Consider the following 16,924-nt stretch of genomic DNA (forward strand, 5'->3'; position numbering starts at 1 on the left):
TATATATATATATATATATATATATATATATATATATATATATATATATATATATATATATATATATATATATATATATATATATATATACTGTATATAGGAAACTGACATATAAATGAGAATTGTCCTATAAATGAATACATTTCTAGTTACTCCAAACAGCTTTACTGTTCTGATATCCATCTTGCTATTATGGGCTTTCCGAAGTAGCCTTTGCCAGTCCATTGTGTCCACAACAGATGCTGCTGGGCCAGACAACAGAAGTGGAACTCTTCTTGGAAACTCAGTGGAAATTAGAGCCATCCCTCAGGAACTGATGAGACCCTCGTCCATAACCTTGTATGGCAAACATTGAGGGGTGTAGAGTGAGAGGCAAAGCTTTGCAGGACAAGGCAGTGACAGGCAAAGACAAGAACCAGACACAGATTTGGCAGCCTGTGAGTGAGAAACAGTTGTTGCTTATTGGAATCCAGGTATGAATCCATCTTGGAAACTAGTCTTTGGGTGTCTTTCAAACGCGTGAGGACCATGACTCTCAAGATTCCCAGCTTGCATGGCTAAAAGCCATTTCTGGGGGTGGCAATCCTTTCCCAATATATTCAAAGCAAAGCAATGGATGGAAACTTATTAAGGAGAGAACCAACATAGGAAGAAGGAGGAATTTCTTGACCGTTAGAAAAATTAATCAGTGGAAGAGCTTGCCTTCAGAAGTTGTGGATGCTCCAAAACTGGAGGTTTTTAAGAAGAGATTGGATAGCCATTTCTCTGAGCAAGAGGGTTAGACTACAAGGCTTCCAAGGTCCCTTCCAACTCTGTCATTCTGTCCCTAAGTTGGAATCCAAGGGAGAAAATAATCATAGATTGTATATCCCACGTATACCATCTTATCTTGGGGCCAGGCTATTTGAAGGACCGCCTATTACACCCACCTGGCTCACCAGGGCTGAAAGGCAGGACATGTTACAAGTCCCATCAATTAGGAAAGTACATCTGGTGGGACCATGAAAAAGGGCCTTCTTGGTGGTGGCTCTTTCTTTAATGGAAAATAATTATCCCCAACTTACAGTTGGCCCCAACAAAAGATCCTTAAAATGTGGTTTTGTCAGCAGGCCTGGGGCCCATGAATGGAGACAATCAAGTGGCTAATTTGATTGTGTTGTTGCTGTCGCTGGAGGGGGGGATTGTGTTTTTTTATTATATGGTTTTTTTTAATGTGAGCATCTAGTCCTCTATGTGTGAATTTGGTGGCTACATAAATTTGTTAAATGACAACAAACTAAATAATAGACAGGATTAAGATTTCATTAGATGAGCAACTCAAATAGTTAGCAGAACCATCTCTAACTCTCATAGGCGGACTCAGATTATTTCCATTTCCATCACTCTTCATTTCAACTGTATTTCTGTATTTATTTATTTGTGTTCTGCCTTTATTATTTTTACAAATGACTCAAGGTGGAAAACATATCCAACACACTTTTGCTCCTCTTATTTTCCCCACAACAATAACCCTGTGAGGTAGGTTGGACTGAGAGAGAGGGACTTGCCCAAAGTCGCCCAGCTGGCTTTCTTAGTTAAGGCAGGATTTGAACTCATAGTCTCCTGCTTTTTGGCTTGGTGCCTTAACCACTAGACCAAACTGGCTCTCTTATACAACCTAGAAAACAACATTTTCATTATTAATGCAGTTATGAATTGAACAATGAATCTGTGAGTCTGATATACCTCCACACATCCTACTCACTAGTTCACAATCAATAGTGGATAGAGTCATTACCCACATTTATCGCAAGAATCCTCATCAACCGTTTATCTGTTGCTTATGAATTCTTACAACAGGGGGAGCCTACGAGCTAATGTAAGTATTACTTGTAAATGTTAAGTCTTACTACAGAGGAAACATGAATGTCAGCTTATTGGTAGTATTGTGGGTGCAGGAGTAACCAACCTGAGATTTGCTAAGCTATAAACTCAGCTAAAAAAGAAATCTCCAGTTGAATAAGGTCGTGCACCTCTGATTTGTAATTGTGTTAATTGATTTTATTAAACCAATGCTTTGTCAGCCATGCAGAGTGCTATTGTGAGTTTAGTTATTGGTGATCATGGCTTAACAGTATATATGAGCCAAATCAATATGGCTTACACAAAAGCCCATGGTTCAAATTGGTAGCTTGCTTAGTGCAAAGTATAAATCCACTCAAAGCCGTCATTGAATCGATTTGGGGAATGAAGGAGATCTTGAAATAGGAATATTTATTTATTTGTTTGCTTGCTTGCTTGAATCCTGCATTTACTGTTTTTACAAATAACTCAAGGCGGTGAACATATCCAACACACGCTCCTCCTCCTATTTTCCCCACAGCAACAATCCTGTGAGGTGGGCTGGGCTGACAGAGAGGGGTTGGTTCAAGAATCACCCAGCCGGCTTTCATGGCTAAGGAAGGACTTGAACTCACTGTCTCCTGCTTTCTAGCCTGGTGCCTTAAACAGTAGACAAAACTGGCTCTCCAGAAGGTGTTTTGTGTGTGATTACAAATTTTAATTTTAAGCCTTGTTTTGCATAATACAATCTGTAATTAAATTAATAGTGTTAAGTCCTGGGAATAATGGCGCTTGAGACGAAGCATCTCCAACAAGTCTTTATTGTTTGCTCCATTCTACGAACAACGACAAGCCCCAGAGGCGCGCAAGCCTCTATTTATACTCTCCGATCCCCGGGCAATTTCCCCAGTCACAAGGTAGTCTTTTCCTGCCTTGCGCATGCGCGCAAGACCGGCGCCGGTCAGTCTGGTCCCGGGCAGCTTTTGCAAATGCCCGGGACTCTTGCAACTTCCCGCGCCTGCTTCTGCAGGCACGGGACACAACACCCCTCCCCCCTAGAATAAACAATGCTGCGCCCGACATGGACGCCACCTTTGGTAGAAGGGTGTGAAGGAACCGCCGTATCGTGGCAAGTCATGCAGTCTAGTAGAATTTCCTTCAGTCGACCCAGGCAGCTCGTAGCGATGTAGCCTTTGATTCTGCACGCTTCTGGCGTCCACCGCGTCCGAGGCAATGAATCTCAGCTGGGCCCTTGTCCTGATGATGTTTGGACCTCCTCCCAGCTGTTGGTAACGCTTGTCCACCTTCGTGTGGATGGTTGCAGTCACTGGAGCGCTTCGAGTGGGCCGTAGAATATTGGCCACTCCCTTCCAGATCTCTCAGTTGTTTTCTCCAGCTCGCTGATCTCTCAGTTGAGATGTGTGTCTCCAAAACCCTGGTCGAGAATCAGGGTCGTCTTTGTAGCCGCACGCACCCTCCAGCGATTTCGTACTGGCAGGATAACGCTGACTTTCACACCGTTCGAGGATCAGGGTCGTTTTCTTCAGCCGCACGCACCCTCCAGCGATTCCGTACTGGCAGGACAACGCTGACTTCCGCGCCGTTTCTTTCCCGGACTTCATTGGGTGAGTCTTCTAGCTTTTCTTAGCTGTAGAGACTGAATCCCACCTTCGTCGCCAGTGTTAAGTCCTGGGAATAATGGCGCTTGAGACGAAGCATCTCCAACAAGTCTTTATTGTTTGCTCCATTCTACGAACGACAAGCCCCAGAGGCGCGCAAGCCTCTATTTATACTCTCCGATCCCCGGGCAATTTCCCCAGTCACAAGGTAGTCTTTTCCCGCCTTGCGCATGCGCGCAAGACCGGCGCCGGTCAGTCTGGTCCCGGGCAGCTTTTGCAAATGCCCGGGACTCTTGCAACTTCCCGCGCCTGCTTCTGCAGGCACAGGACACAACAAATAGCAATAGCACTTAGACTTATATATCGCTTCATAGTGCTTTACAGTCCTCTCTAAGCAGTTTACAGAGTCAGCCCATTGCCTCCAACCATCTGGGTCCTCATTTTACCAAGCTGGGAAGGATGGAAGGCTGAGTCAACCTTGAGCTGATGAGAATCGAACTGCTGGCAGTCGGCAGAATTAGCCTGCAATACTGCATTCTAACCACTGCATCACCACGGATCTTAATAACTGAGTTTCCTACACGTCCAATCATCATTAATTACTGCTTAAAACTTCTGGTTTCTCTCAAAACCCTTATTGTTTTATAAAGTGTTTATGCAAAAGTCTTGGGTCCCCATATAATATACACTTAATTGGGAACAAACAGTAGAGGAGGTATAACCTATCTGAAGGTTCATCCTTGTGTCTTGTTTCCTGCAGCACAAAGATACCTTGGTAATACAGATAGTCCTCAACTTACAACCACAACTGAGCCCAAAATTTCTGTTGCTAAGTGAGATATGTTAGTGAGCTTTGCCCCATTTAATGACCTTTCTTGCCACAGTTGTTAAATGAATCACTGCAGTTGTTAACTTAGTAACATGGTTGTTAAGTGAATCTGGCTTCCCCATTGATAATAGAATAGAATAGAATAGAATAGAATAGAATAGAATAGAATAGAATAGAAGTTGGAAGGGACCTTGGAGGTCTCCTAGTCCAGCCCCCTGCTCAAGCAGGAGAACCTATACCATTTCAGACAAGTGAGTGTCTAGTCTCTTCTTTAAAATCTCCAGTGATGGAGCGCTCACAATTTCTGGAGGCAGGCTGTTCCACTGGTTAATTGTCCTCACTGTTGCTCATCAGAAGATCATAAAAGATGATCACATAACACTGCAATCAGCATAAATACAAGCCAGTTGCCAAGTGCCTGAACTCTGATCACGTGAACATGGGGATGCTGCCATGGACATAAGTGTAAAAACCAGTCATAAATTACTTTTTCCAGTGCCATTATACCTTCGAATGGTCACTAAACAAACTGTTGTAAGTCAAGGACTACCTGTAATTTCTAAGTCAAAATCTTGATATATTACATATGATGTTGCAACACTTTTTTTGGGGGGGGGACAAAATCTTGACTTGCTGACAATCCTCCTAACCAGCCTCAGTGTACAAAATACAGAGTAACACAATTAACAGAGGACTTTGGGGGTCTTCTAGTCCAACCTCCTGTCCATGGTGGGGGATTCTATGTCATTCCAGACAAAATGGTTGTCCAATCTCTTCTTCAAGTGACGGACCACCTATAACTACTGGTGGCAAGCTGTTCCACTGATTAATTTTTCTGGCTGTCAGGAAATTTCTTCCTAATTTCTTCTTAAATTTGTTAGTTTGGGTACAGTTATTCTAGTGTGTAATGTAGGTCCTGCCAAATCAATAGGGCTGTCTGCACTGATTATATGTAGTCCTCAATTTGTGACTGTAATTGAGCCCAAAATTAAGGTCAAAAGTCATGAAGGTCATTAAGTTGGTCATCATAGGTCTGATTTTATGACCATTTTTGCAGAGATCATTGAGTAAACGCAGCGGTTGTAAAATAAACACAGTGGTTGTAAAGCAAAGATAGCAGTCACAACAGTTGTCAAGTGAAAGGTGGGGTCATTAAACAAATACAGTGGATGTTATGGGGCATTTTTTGCTAAGAACTGGAAGTAAACACAAAAATGACATAAATTGTGAAGATATGATTGCAGGATACTGTAACTGGCCTTAAAAGCAAGCTGATTGTGACTGCCCAAAAGCCTTCCCATGATTATGGAGGCAGCCATCAGAACTTCAAATCTGGATTGTAAGTAGCTTTTTCAGGGTCAATCATAATTTTAAATGGTCACTAAAGGACCAGTCGTAAGTTGAGGACTATCTGTACTTATCTCGTTGCAGCCAATCCCACATAGACCAGACTCTGTTAAAATTCTACAACCAATCTCCCCTATTCTGGTTATTAATAAATATTAACCACTCCAAGATATATGCATGCATGTATGGCTTTCAATGCTCCAGAATTTTTCCTGGATGTGCCTTTCTCAGTTTGAGAAGGCAGGTTCTTGAATGTTGAAGCTAATAAAAGTGGTGCAAGATTCCTAACAATTAGGACAGAAGTGGCCAGGGAGTACCTTGCATTATCAAGAGTTCCTTCTTGGAGAAGATGGATTGATTATATTCAGAATAAATATGGGACTAAAAAGTTCCATTTAGTCTATGAGTAAATTTTAGAGTATTATTAGTATTAATAGTTTATTATAGTGAAATTTTTATTAGTTTTAATTATATGATATTATTATTATTTTTAGTATTACATAACAAATTGTTATAAGATAACAAATTATTAATCCTATGATTAAACAAATACAAAATTAATAATAATAATATAAATACAATTTCCCCTCAATTTCGCGATTATGGACTTGGTTATTTATATAGTTGGTTAATGTTAGTTAGATTATGATTATTATATTTGTAACCCTGTATTCAGCTCTGGGAAGTGGGGGAGGGAGGGGGGTTTAGGGTGGGTGGGTTTTGGGGTTTATACTGTAACTTTTATAAAACTTTTCAATAAAAAAAAGAGTTCCTTCTATATAAAAAACAAAACAAAACATGGGCAATACACAGAAATCAGAGCTGCTGCAGTTAAGACTGTGTTCAACTTTTGATATTCCGTTGGCCAATAGAGGGCAGCAGAGACAATCACTTAAAATGGAATACAGTTAAAAAGTCTCTTTTTAAGTTCAGATGACTTCCTACTTTTTTTTTTAACTGGTTTTACCAAACACAATCAAGTAGCTCTATTTACATGCATCCAATATACATAGAGAGAGGGAAAAAACTCAAAAAGAAAAAAATATAAAAAATACCAAAGGGATCTAATGCGGTGTGAATAGACAGGTACTATACAGGAAGTCCTCCATTTATGAATGTAATGGATCTTGGAATTTCTGTTGTAAGTTATGACGATCATAAGTTGCGGCATTCACGTGACGAACCCAAGTTTACAACGTTTTTTTCCAGCAGATGTGAAACGAATACCGCGGTGGTTGAATGACCCATTGTCTGCCTTTTTTTTTTTTTGCCAGAAATTAGAAATAAATGCCCTTTTCCTGCAAAAATGTTATAAATCATGTCATGTGACCGTGGGACTCTGCAAATGGCTGCAAATGTGGATGGGTTGCCAACTGTCCAAAATTCAATCACATGACTGCGGGTGGAGCAGCCATCGGAATATTGAATCCATGTCATAAGTACCAAGGTTCTGATGTGGGTGGGTGATCGTAAGATAAGGACTACCCGGACATATGAAAATTTTCAGGTGACTTTCTAATGACTTCATGGACACCCATATCTGTGCAATTTTCTGGGCAAACACCAGGAATAGTTTATTACTTACTTTTTCCTGGAATGTTTTTCCTGATTTCCCTGTACAGTATTAAACAGGCTCCCCAGTGATAACGGTACTTTGCTTTCCAACCCCATCGGCCACCTGCTGAGACACCAGATGGCCTAAATCCTGCCCTACCATTAGGCTAAAACTGGATTACTTGCTTTAAGATCGGAACACTGGATTTTGTTCTGAATTTTGGATTGTGGCTTAATGCATTTATTTTATACTGCTAGGTTACTACAGCCCTGAGTTGACGAGAGTCTTGCCGTTTGCTGTTTGCTGCAATCTATTTGCATAAGTTACCCATCTTATTTTAAGGATTTGAGGATTTCTTTTGAAAGGCAGGCTGCAAATATGGAAAAGAAAACAAATATAGCTTGATACAATTAGGACAGTGGTGGCGAACCTATGGCACGCGTGCCAGAGGCGGCAGTCAGAGCCCTCTCTATGGGCACACAGGCCATGCCCTGGAGATGGCAACCATCCCTCTTCAACCAGCCGCCCACTAACTCGCCAAGGTCCCACATGGCCAGAAGCATCCCAGCACCCATGCGCTCGCTGGCCTCTGTGTGCAGGGGCCGATGGTGTCAGGCAGCAGCCGCCCCTGCCCCTGCCACACCTTGCCCTGTGACAATGGCACCCATGCCCTGCCTCGCCTTGCCTCGCCTCACCCCACAGGACGAGCCTCCTGTCCACTGCCCCACCTGGCAGAGACCCCCTGGATCTTTCCCAATCCTGCCTGACCCCCACAGGCGTCCCTCCACACGAGCAACATCGAGGTGATCACGCTCACCTTGGCCACTCCCACCCAATCTGCCATGACCACCACAGCCATGCCCACCCAGTGGGCCACTCCCACCTGGCACCTGGCGATAAATAAGTGGGTTTTGGGTTGCAGGTTGGGCACTCGGTCTCTAAAAGGTTCGCTATCACTGAATTAGGAGAACAGAGTGCTTTGAAATCTGCAAGATCCTACAAACCTGATCACTTTCATGGCCTCAGGTTCAATTTGTGATAAAAGCCTGGTCAGGGAATAGATTGGTTGATTTAATCCAGATTGTGAGGGCAACAGATTTGCAGCTTCTCAGGGACATCTGCCACAAATATCGATACAAAATAAAGGAGCTTTATCAACAGATCAGTATTGCAATTTATTCGTTAAGTAAGCATCAGTTATAAGACCCTTCCTTGGGTCCCTGTTCTTCTTCCTTGGGTTATTTTGTAATCTAGTTATGCCAGAGAGGTTTGTGATTCAGCTATTTCATCTTACAGATTTTATCTGTATCCTTTTCAGCATGAAGCCTGTTATAAAGCTGAACTTTGGTGCTGCATATAAAGAGAGTTAGCACTTGTCTGGCACTTTGTGGTACACTGAAAACAAAATTGATTTCACCTTCAGGATCCATCCCAAACTGTTTCTGCCTTTGTCCTCCTTCAGAGAGAAATCAGGGCAGATTAAAATAAATTTGCAACAATTCAACCCAAGTCTACAGCAGCAAAATACAGGATGAAAATCAACCCAATACAAATGCATAAACAGGAGACAAACAATTAGCAAAGTACAAGGCTTTTTCTAAAAAAGTTCTTTTCTTGTTTTGGTGCAGTTATTCAAATTTCCTGGGGAGGCATTTCAAAAGACTGAACCGCACCCAAGAAAGCACTTTTTCTTAGTAATTGTTCAAAGAGTGGGAAAATCTAAAGCACATCTTCAGAGGATGAGCAAAGCGTTTGAGGTGGGTTGAGGAAATACAGTCTAATGTTATTCTTTAAATTGCTCACAACACTTTGCCCCTGCAAGGAATGTTGTTGACATTGCCTCAGGAACAGGAAATTGAATCTGCATCTATTTTATACCTACAAGAAACAATCAATGGAAATTAATGAAGGAGGGAAGCAACCTAGAAATTTCCTAACAGCGAGAACAGTTAACCAATGGAATGGCTTGCCTCCAAAAGTTGTGGGTGCTCCATCACTGGAGGCTTTTAAAAAGAGATCGGACAGCTACTTGTCTGGAATGGCATAGGGTCTTCTGCTCGAGCAGGGGGTTGGATTAGATGACCTCTAAGGTCTCTTCCAACTCTGTTATGTCAAATACACATTTACTAACTAAGCATAAAGGCTCAGCATGGTCTAAGCATCCACATATGACATTTCCTACAGAACCTATTGTAACTAGGTTTTACATCTTGCACTGAAGTATAATTCATGGTTTTCAAATTGCAATAGTTGTGCTAACTCCTACTGTAGTTTAATATTATTGTTTAACCAGTCACAATGGCCTGGATTCACACAAGACACCCAGCTGAAAACTGTTTGGATTAACGTAAAATGCTATATCACAAACCACATTATGACCATCTTTTGTGAAGCCAGCAATGCAGCATGGCACGTAAGCAGGAGGGTGGTTAGGTGGGAAGAGGAGAAGGAGACGAGGTTACAGTAAAACAACAATAAATAACCTGTTTCAAAGCTCTAAGTAATAAAGTCAAGTAAACAATGACTACAACAACACAGCCCTTTTTATTTTGAAGAATAGCGGTATTGTACTTTGCAGCTAAAATTAAAAGCAAATTTATTCATAGACACATGGAACGGTTCCAACAACTGAATGAACCACAGCCTATCAAATGCCAAATATAGAATCAAAGCGCCTTTCCCCACTTCTGAATTAGTGTTCCCCCTCCATTCTTGACTCAGCAGAAAGATGGGCAGGCGTGCAATTTCCACAGCCAATCCCTATCCTGTCTCTATTGCCTCTATTCCCCATCATTGCAGTTGGCTGGGCATATTTTACACATCTTGAGGTTGTGCTGAATGATGATGTAATAAATGGGAAAACACTCTTTTAGCATCCGTACAGCTAAGGACAATTCAGTGATCTCACTCATGGACCGACCCATGGAGAGTTGTTGCTGGGATATGTTTGTTTCATGGTTAGCGGTGAGACAGAAGTTTATACAAAGCCATTATGATTGCTGAGTTCAATGTTCTCAGTACAGGAACCCAAATTAAAACACTGCTGACTTGTCTATCCAGGTGTTGCCTGAACACAATCAGCAAAAGTATTTATGGAGGAGAATATTTGTAGCTCAGGATTGAACTATGGGGTCCTGAACTGTGGGGCCCTTGGTGCTCTCTGGTTGTTTTCTTGCAGACATTTCATTACCCAACTAGGTAACATCTGAATAGAATAGAATAGAATAGAATAGAATAGAATAGAATAGAATAGAATAGAAGGGATCTTAGAGGTCATCTAGTCCAACCCCCTGCTCAGGCAGGAAACGCTATACCATTTCAGACAAATGGCTGTCCAGTCTCTTCTTATAAACTTCCAGTGTTGGAGCATTCACAACTTCTGGAGGCAGGTTGTTCCACTGATTAATTGATGATGTTACTAGTTTGGTAACAAAATGTCTGCAAAAAACAACAACCAAGCTCAGAGACCATTGAGGCTTTCACCATAGATCAGGGCTTTTCAACCAGTGGTACGGGTACCCCCTGTGGTACATTGGCACCTGGCAGGTGGTACGTGGCCATCCTAGAAAAGTGGTAGGGGGGGGGGGAATGAGCTGAACTGGTGGCAGCACCGCACAAGCCTGAGCGAGAGAGGGCTGGAGCTGCAGGACTGTCAGGGCTCAGCGGAAGCGCCAGGATCAGCGCCAGGCTCCAGCTGGAGCTCAGCTGAGCGCTTCTGCTGAGCCCAGAAGAAGCACCAATCAGCTGGAATGTTGCAGCATCTCCAGGGTCTTGTGATTTACATTCAGATGCTTGGCAACTGATTCATATTTATGACGGTCACAGTGTCCCAGGGTCATGTGAAGTGACCAAAACCTGCTGCAACCATCCAGCAGACGGGGGGAATAAGAACCAAACACCCCCACCCCACCCCTGCTGCCAATCCTCAACAGAAATGCCCACAACAATGAAAACCTCGACAGGAGGAAGAGCGCGGCCGGGCGGGCAGGCAGGTGTCTTGCTCGCCTGTGGCTTGGGGGGCACTTTTTTCAGTGCCATTGTAACTTCGAACAGTCACTAAGCGAACTGTTTTAAGTCGAGGACTACCTGTACTTTATCACTTTTTTTCTTCTTTTTTGGGGGGGGGTCATCAAGTTTTTGACACCTTGCTAGGCGACTGGTGGTACTCGGATATTGCCATATCCTAAAAGTGGTACAATGGGTGAAAAGGTTGAAAAGCCCTGATCTAAACTCAGGATCTGTTGGCTAATCTTGATCATGTCTACTTTGGCTTGATTCCTCACTTGCAAACCTGGAATGATCATGAGCAGGACATTGGGAGACAAACTCCAAAAAAGATAAAGAGAATAGCAGGCAATCTTAGATCCAGTCACATGGGAACTCCGATGGAGAAAGGGTTCCAAGCAATATATTTTTTTATCTGCTTTTAAAGGGTGAGAATGATTTGATGAGAAGAAGTCCTTGTTGAGTAGTGTTTTTTTTAATGTGTCAACTATAAGGTATGTGGACTTCAACTCCCAAAATTCTGCAAGCTGAGGAATTCTGAGAGCTGAAGTCCGTACGCAAATTTGAAAAACACTTTTTGTAGACTGAAGCCAATGCCATCTCTTAAGGTCTGAGCATTGCTTTCATAGAGCTGGCAAGATGGCCGCCTTAGGCCACTTAAGGTTGAGCAAGATTCAAGGGAAGCAAGTCATCAGTCATATGATGTCATTACTACTCTTTGCTACTTCACAGAGGGAGAGAGAGACAACTGGGAAACGGAATGGACCACTGATTCATGCCATAAAACGTGTTGGGTCTGCTTGCTGCAATATTGCTTCAGCGCAAGAATTCCCTTGTCACGAGCTGATGCATTCTGCTCAAGAGAACCGCTTCCCTCTCCCTTTCTCGCCCAAACAGGACTACAGTGATTTCAGTGGCAATGAGTCCTATAGGCTGTGCAATTGTCCAAGCTCCAAGGGGTCACAAAAGGTCCTCGCTTGTGCTGGCAGCTGAAGTGTCCCTCACTGCTGTCCGTTGCCCTATCAACAGGAAACATCTTTAGCAGGGCAGGAAGTAGCTCTTTGTCATTGGCCAGGAATGAAAACATGACGGGATTCTCTCATCCTATTAGGGCAGAGATATTTTAGGAGTTGTATATAAAGCAGAAAAGAGCCATGGAGAATGAAGAGAGAGGGCTGGTGGATTGTGCTGATGCTTCGGGAAATAGCACTGCAGTGAAACACTGCACACGTTCTCCATCATCCACAGGCCTTGAAAAAGCATGTTAGGTAGTCAGGGTATTCCACAGCAATAAGTAAATATATCTCATTTTCAGCAACAAGACGTCAACCACAGTTTGCTGAATCAAGATACTTTCCTACCAGCCCTTTCATTTGAGCTGCACACAGAGAACATAGATTATTTAAAGGCAAAAGAAAAAACGCACAAACCACATGTGTAGTCGGCTAGGAGCTGGCAGGTTGTTTGTATGTGTTTTTAGAAAATTACTAAAAACCAGAATTCTGTGGGATAAATTATGCATATGTGCAACAGGTTTCTGTATCTGAAAAATAATAAGCTTTCGAAAACAGTTTGATCTGTTCCCTCTCTCAGAGTAAGGCTGATGTTTTACACACTGTTTTTTTTAAAAAAAAAACCCTTTTCCATTTCTGTGTTCTAAAATGTTAGCTGTTCAAAACTGAATTCTCAGAGCTTGAACTTTCAGAAGTTTGTATATGTAAAGCAGGTGCATTACAAAAGTACTGATGTTCATCTGGCATTTTGGAGGAATGGTTTACATTTTCATTAATGGCATCTGATAAGTATCCTTTTTAAAAAAAATTCTGCTTCTGGATCTGTGGTTCTGCTCTGTTCAGGCCCTATATACTGCTATGGAACCTGTATTGATTTTCTGGGTGTTTTTGAATTTTTTGTGAAAACAAAATGAATACCAGGCAAGCCCTGTTTCCTTTGACCTTGGCACATATCACTCAAGCAGGGTTGCGCCACAGCCTTAGTCTGAAGAGATTGTACCCATTTGTGCTGCTATCTTAGATATCAGTGGTGGGAACTCTAGCACATGTGGTTAAAGTCAGAAGCATCTCCTAGATTCTGAGAAGAGAATACTCTCATACGCCTATTGATGCAAACACCTTTTTTTTTGGTTAATTTTTTTTTTACTTTCTTTCTTGTTTTTTTTAAGTCCCCTTATCTTCTCCCGTTATCAAGATGGGAGCGATAACAATCCTTCATGTTACGGCTTTAGTCAGTTGAGTTACAGTAAATGATGCTGCTGCCGAAGGACTTCCTATATATATCAGGAGTTTATTTTTCATCTTCAGCTCTTTTTTTAAAAAGAAAAATACAGTCTTTTTACTTTGAATCTGTGTCTTCAAATGGATAGACATAGTTCAGAAAATAGGAAAGTATATGATTTCTCAAATTAAGCACTAATTCTGCAACCTCTGCTTGCAGAAGGCTTCAAGAGCTGACAACCATTAAACCCCCTGCCGCCCCAGATTTTAGAATAACACCTTTTCTCTTCCTTTTAAATTTTGTTTAAACATCAAGGATGAATTTGATGAAACTGATTATGTAGCACTTGAAAAAAAAATGTTTTCATCTATTACCAATCAGCTTGTGAAACCTAGGGCTAACGTACACTTCCTGCTTACTTTGGTTTGAGAATGGGGCCCCTAACCGTTTCAGGAGGGGAGGAAAGGATAACGTCCTCATCCTCCCCCATGGCTGCTGGGAAGGTGACCTGGGTCCAGATTTCCTTGCTCTTCATCAAAAGAAATGCTTGTAAATAGGGTTTGCCAGTGCTGTGCTTCGTGCCTTAAATGCTGTGATTCGATTGGCTGATGTGTGTGTAGCAGGCCCAGTCTTACTCCTAAGCCCTGCTCTGTGCCTTTACCAGCCATTTTCTGATGGGTTGCCTGCCGTAAAAAGTTGGATCTCCTCCCTCGCCCTCCTCCAGTTCACTAGTCCTCAACTTAACGACCACAATTCAACCCAAAATTTCTGCTGCTAAGTGAGACATTTGTTAAGTGAGTTTTGCCCCCTTTTAGTACCTTTCTTGCCTCAGTTGTTAAGTGAATCACAGCAGTTGATATGTTAGTAGCCCGGTTGTTAAGTGAATCTGGCTTCCCCATTGATAAGGTGACCAATCGTCCTCCTTTAGGGAGGACAGTCCTTCTTTTGTACTCATTTAAATAATAATTAATAGGCATGTAAGCATAATTACAATATAAAATGTCATTGTTACAATTGTTTTTTATTATGCATTTATCATATTATGTGTATTCTGTATTGTTGCAATGAATAAAATGTTTTATTTACAATATTTTTTTCTTAAATTTATTTGTGTCCTCCTTCTCATTGTAAAAAAGTTGGTCACCTTACCATTGACTTTGTTTGTCAGAAGGTCATAAAAGGGGATAACATGACCTTAGGACTCAGCAACGGTCATAAATATAAACCAGTTGCCAAGCATGTAAATTTTGCTTACATGACCATGGGAATGCTGCAAAGGTCGTAAGTGTGAAAAACAGTCATAAGTCGCTTTTTTCAGTGCCATTGGAACTTTGAACGGTTGTTGTAAGTCGAGGACTATCTGTACTAAATATTGTTGTTTGTTTCATTGTTTTTAAAAAATAAATGCAGCATTTATTATCGCCTGTTCACCGCCCTGAGTCCCGTAAGGGAGATAGGGCGGTATACAAATCTAAATAAACATAAACATAAACATTTTTTTAAAAAAAAAACCTTTGTGAAATTGACAAACACTTTTGCCACTTTTTATTCTAGACCAGGGGTATGCAACCTTGGTTCTTTTATGACTCAACTCCCATGCTGGCTCAGGAATTCTGGGAGTTGAAGTCCATGTCATGAAAGAGCCAAGGTTGCCTACCCCTGTTCTAGGCCAAGAGACAAGAAGTAATAGTACATGTAGTGGTCCTTGACTTACGACCACAATTGAGCCCAAAATTTCTGTTGCTAAGCAAGACAGTTGTTAAGTGAGCTTTGCCCCATTGTACGTCCTTTCTTGCAACCATCGTTAGGTGAATCACAGCAGTTGTTATCACATGGTTGTTAAGTGAATCTAGAATCAATGGCTTCCCTATTGACTTTGCCAGAAGGTCGCAAAAGGGGATCACATGACCTTGGGACACTGCAACCATCATAAATATGAACCAGTTGCCAAGTGTCCGAATTTTGATAACCTGCAGTTTTGATGCTGCAATGGTCATAACTGTGAAAAGCCTTCATAAGTCACTTTTTTCAGTGCCGTTGTAACTTTGAACAGCCACTACATGAAAGGTCGTAAGTAGAGGATTACCTGTAGTTATTTTTTTCACCATTTCTCCAAAGTGCTGCTGCTAAAATGAACACAGTTTTGTTTTTGCTTTTCTGGCATGGATGGGAAAGGAAAGAAGAGGGCAATCCACCAATTTGGAGCTGTGTTAACCACAATCAGGACAGAACCTCATGGTGAACAATGTGGAAGGAAGAGCTGAAATCCCAGAAAAAGATTTCTTATGGTGATTTTATTTCTAGCCATTTTCTACACGGAAAAGTCGCAATGTAGAAAAGTGGTTAGTGTCAGCGATACAAGGAGTATTTGAGTGATTCAGCAGCTTCTGGGTGAAAAGTAGTTTTGGTTTTGGAAAAACATGGCCAGTGAGAAACACAGCTTGCTGTTTTTCAGTTTCACCTTTGAACTAAATCGTACTGCTCATCTTCAGGCTACTCTAGAAATTCTGTTTTTAGGTTGCTGCGGCTGATCTCCTTTCTGTCAACGCTGCTAACATCAGATGTTCTTGCTTTGACAACAGATGCAAATGTAGCCATCTTTTCTCTATGGCTTTTAGAGTTCGTTGATGCTGGGAGGGGGAATGTGGATGAGAGTCCAGCTAGTCATAACAATAATAACTCAGCCGTGGGAACCCAAGGTTATTAGGTCCAGAGTTGATAGAAATTTGGCTGGCAGGATAGATGGGGAGAAAGCCCGTGCTTCAAGTTAATTGGGGAATGTGATTTATGACTGTTAATTGGAGAAGGGAATTGTGCTTTGCTACTTTGTGCCAGGGGAGAGGAATTCAGTTTTTGGCTTCAACTATGTAGTGCCGATATTTTATTTCTCGAATAAAAGATTCTTTAAGGAAAACAATGCCTCGAAGTTCTTTTGAAGAGATTCATCTGTCGGAACCATGACACTTTCTTTGGCTTGGCTCATTTCAGTCTTAAGTTGCCCATCAACCAAGCTAAATGGACAGGTCATTGCCATCCAGGAAAAGAGTTGAAGTGGGATTTCCCCCCCATTCTTGATTTTTTTAAATTTCATGCACCCTAAAAATGGGCATACAGTACAAAAATATTAAAAATGCTGCAGCTGTCTTAGGATATTTTGTTGATGTGATTATGGGAAAGATTCTCTATAGGTTTAAGATTTGTGGACTACAGCTCCCAGAATTCTCCAGCCAGCATGCTGTCTGGGGCATTTTGGAAGTTGTAGTCCACACATGTTAAAGTCATTATAGTTGAGAAACATTGCTGTATAGTTTTATGCTAATCTTCTGTAGGCCAACCTCCTCTCCCTGCAATCCTGTTTTATAGAATAGAATTCTGTATTGGTCATGGGTGATTAGATATACAAGAAATTTGTCTCTGGTGCAATAGCTCTCAGTGTACATGCAAAGCAACAGGATAATGATAATCACAATAATACCAATATGAGGGAGGGAGTAAAAAAGATAATAGGGAGGA

Source organism: Protobothrops mucrosquamatus, unplaced genomic scaffold, assembly GCF_001527695.2.
Source record: "Protobothrops mucrosquamatus isolate PMUCROS unplaced genomic scaffold, P.Mucros_1.0 scaffold6, whole genome shotgun sequence".
NCBI lineage: Eukaryota > Metazoa > Chordata > Lepidosauria > Squamata > Viperidae > Protobothrops > Protobothrops mucrosquamatus.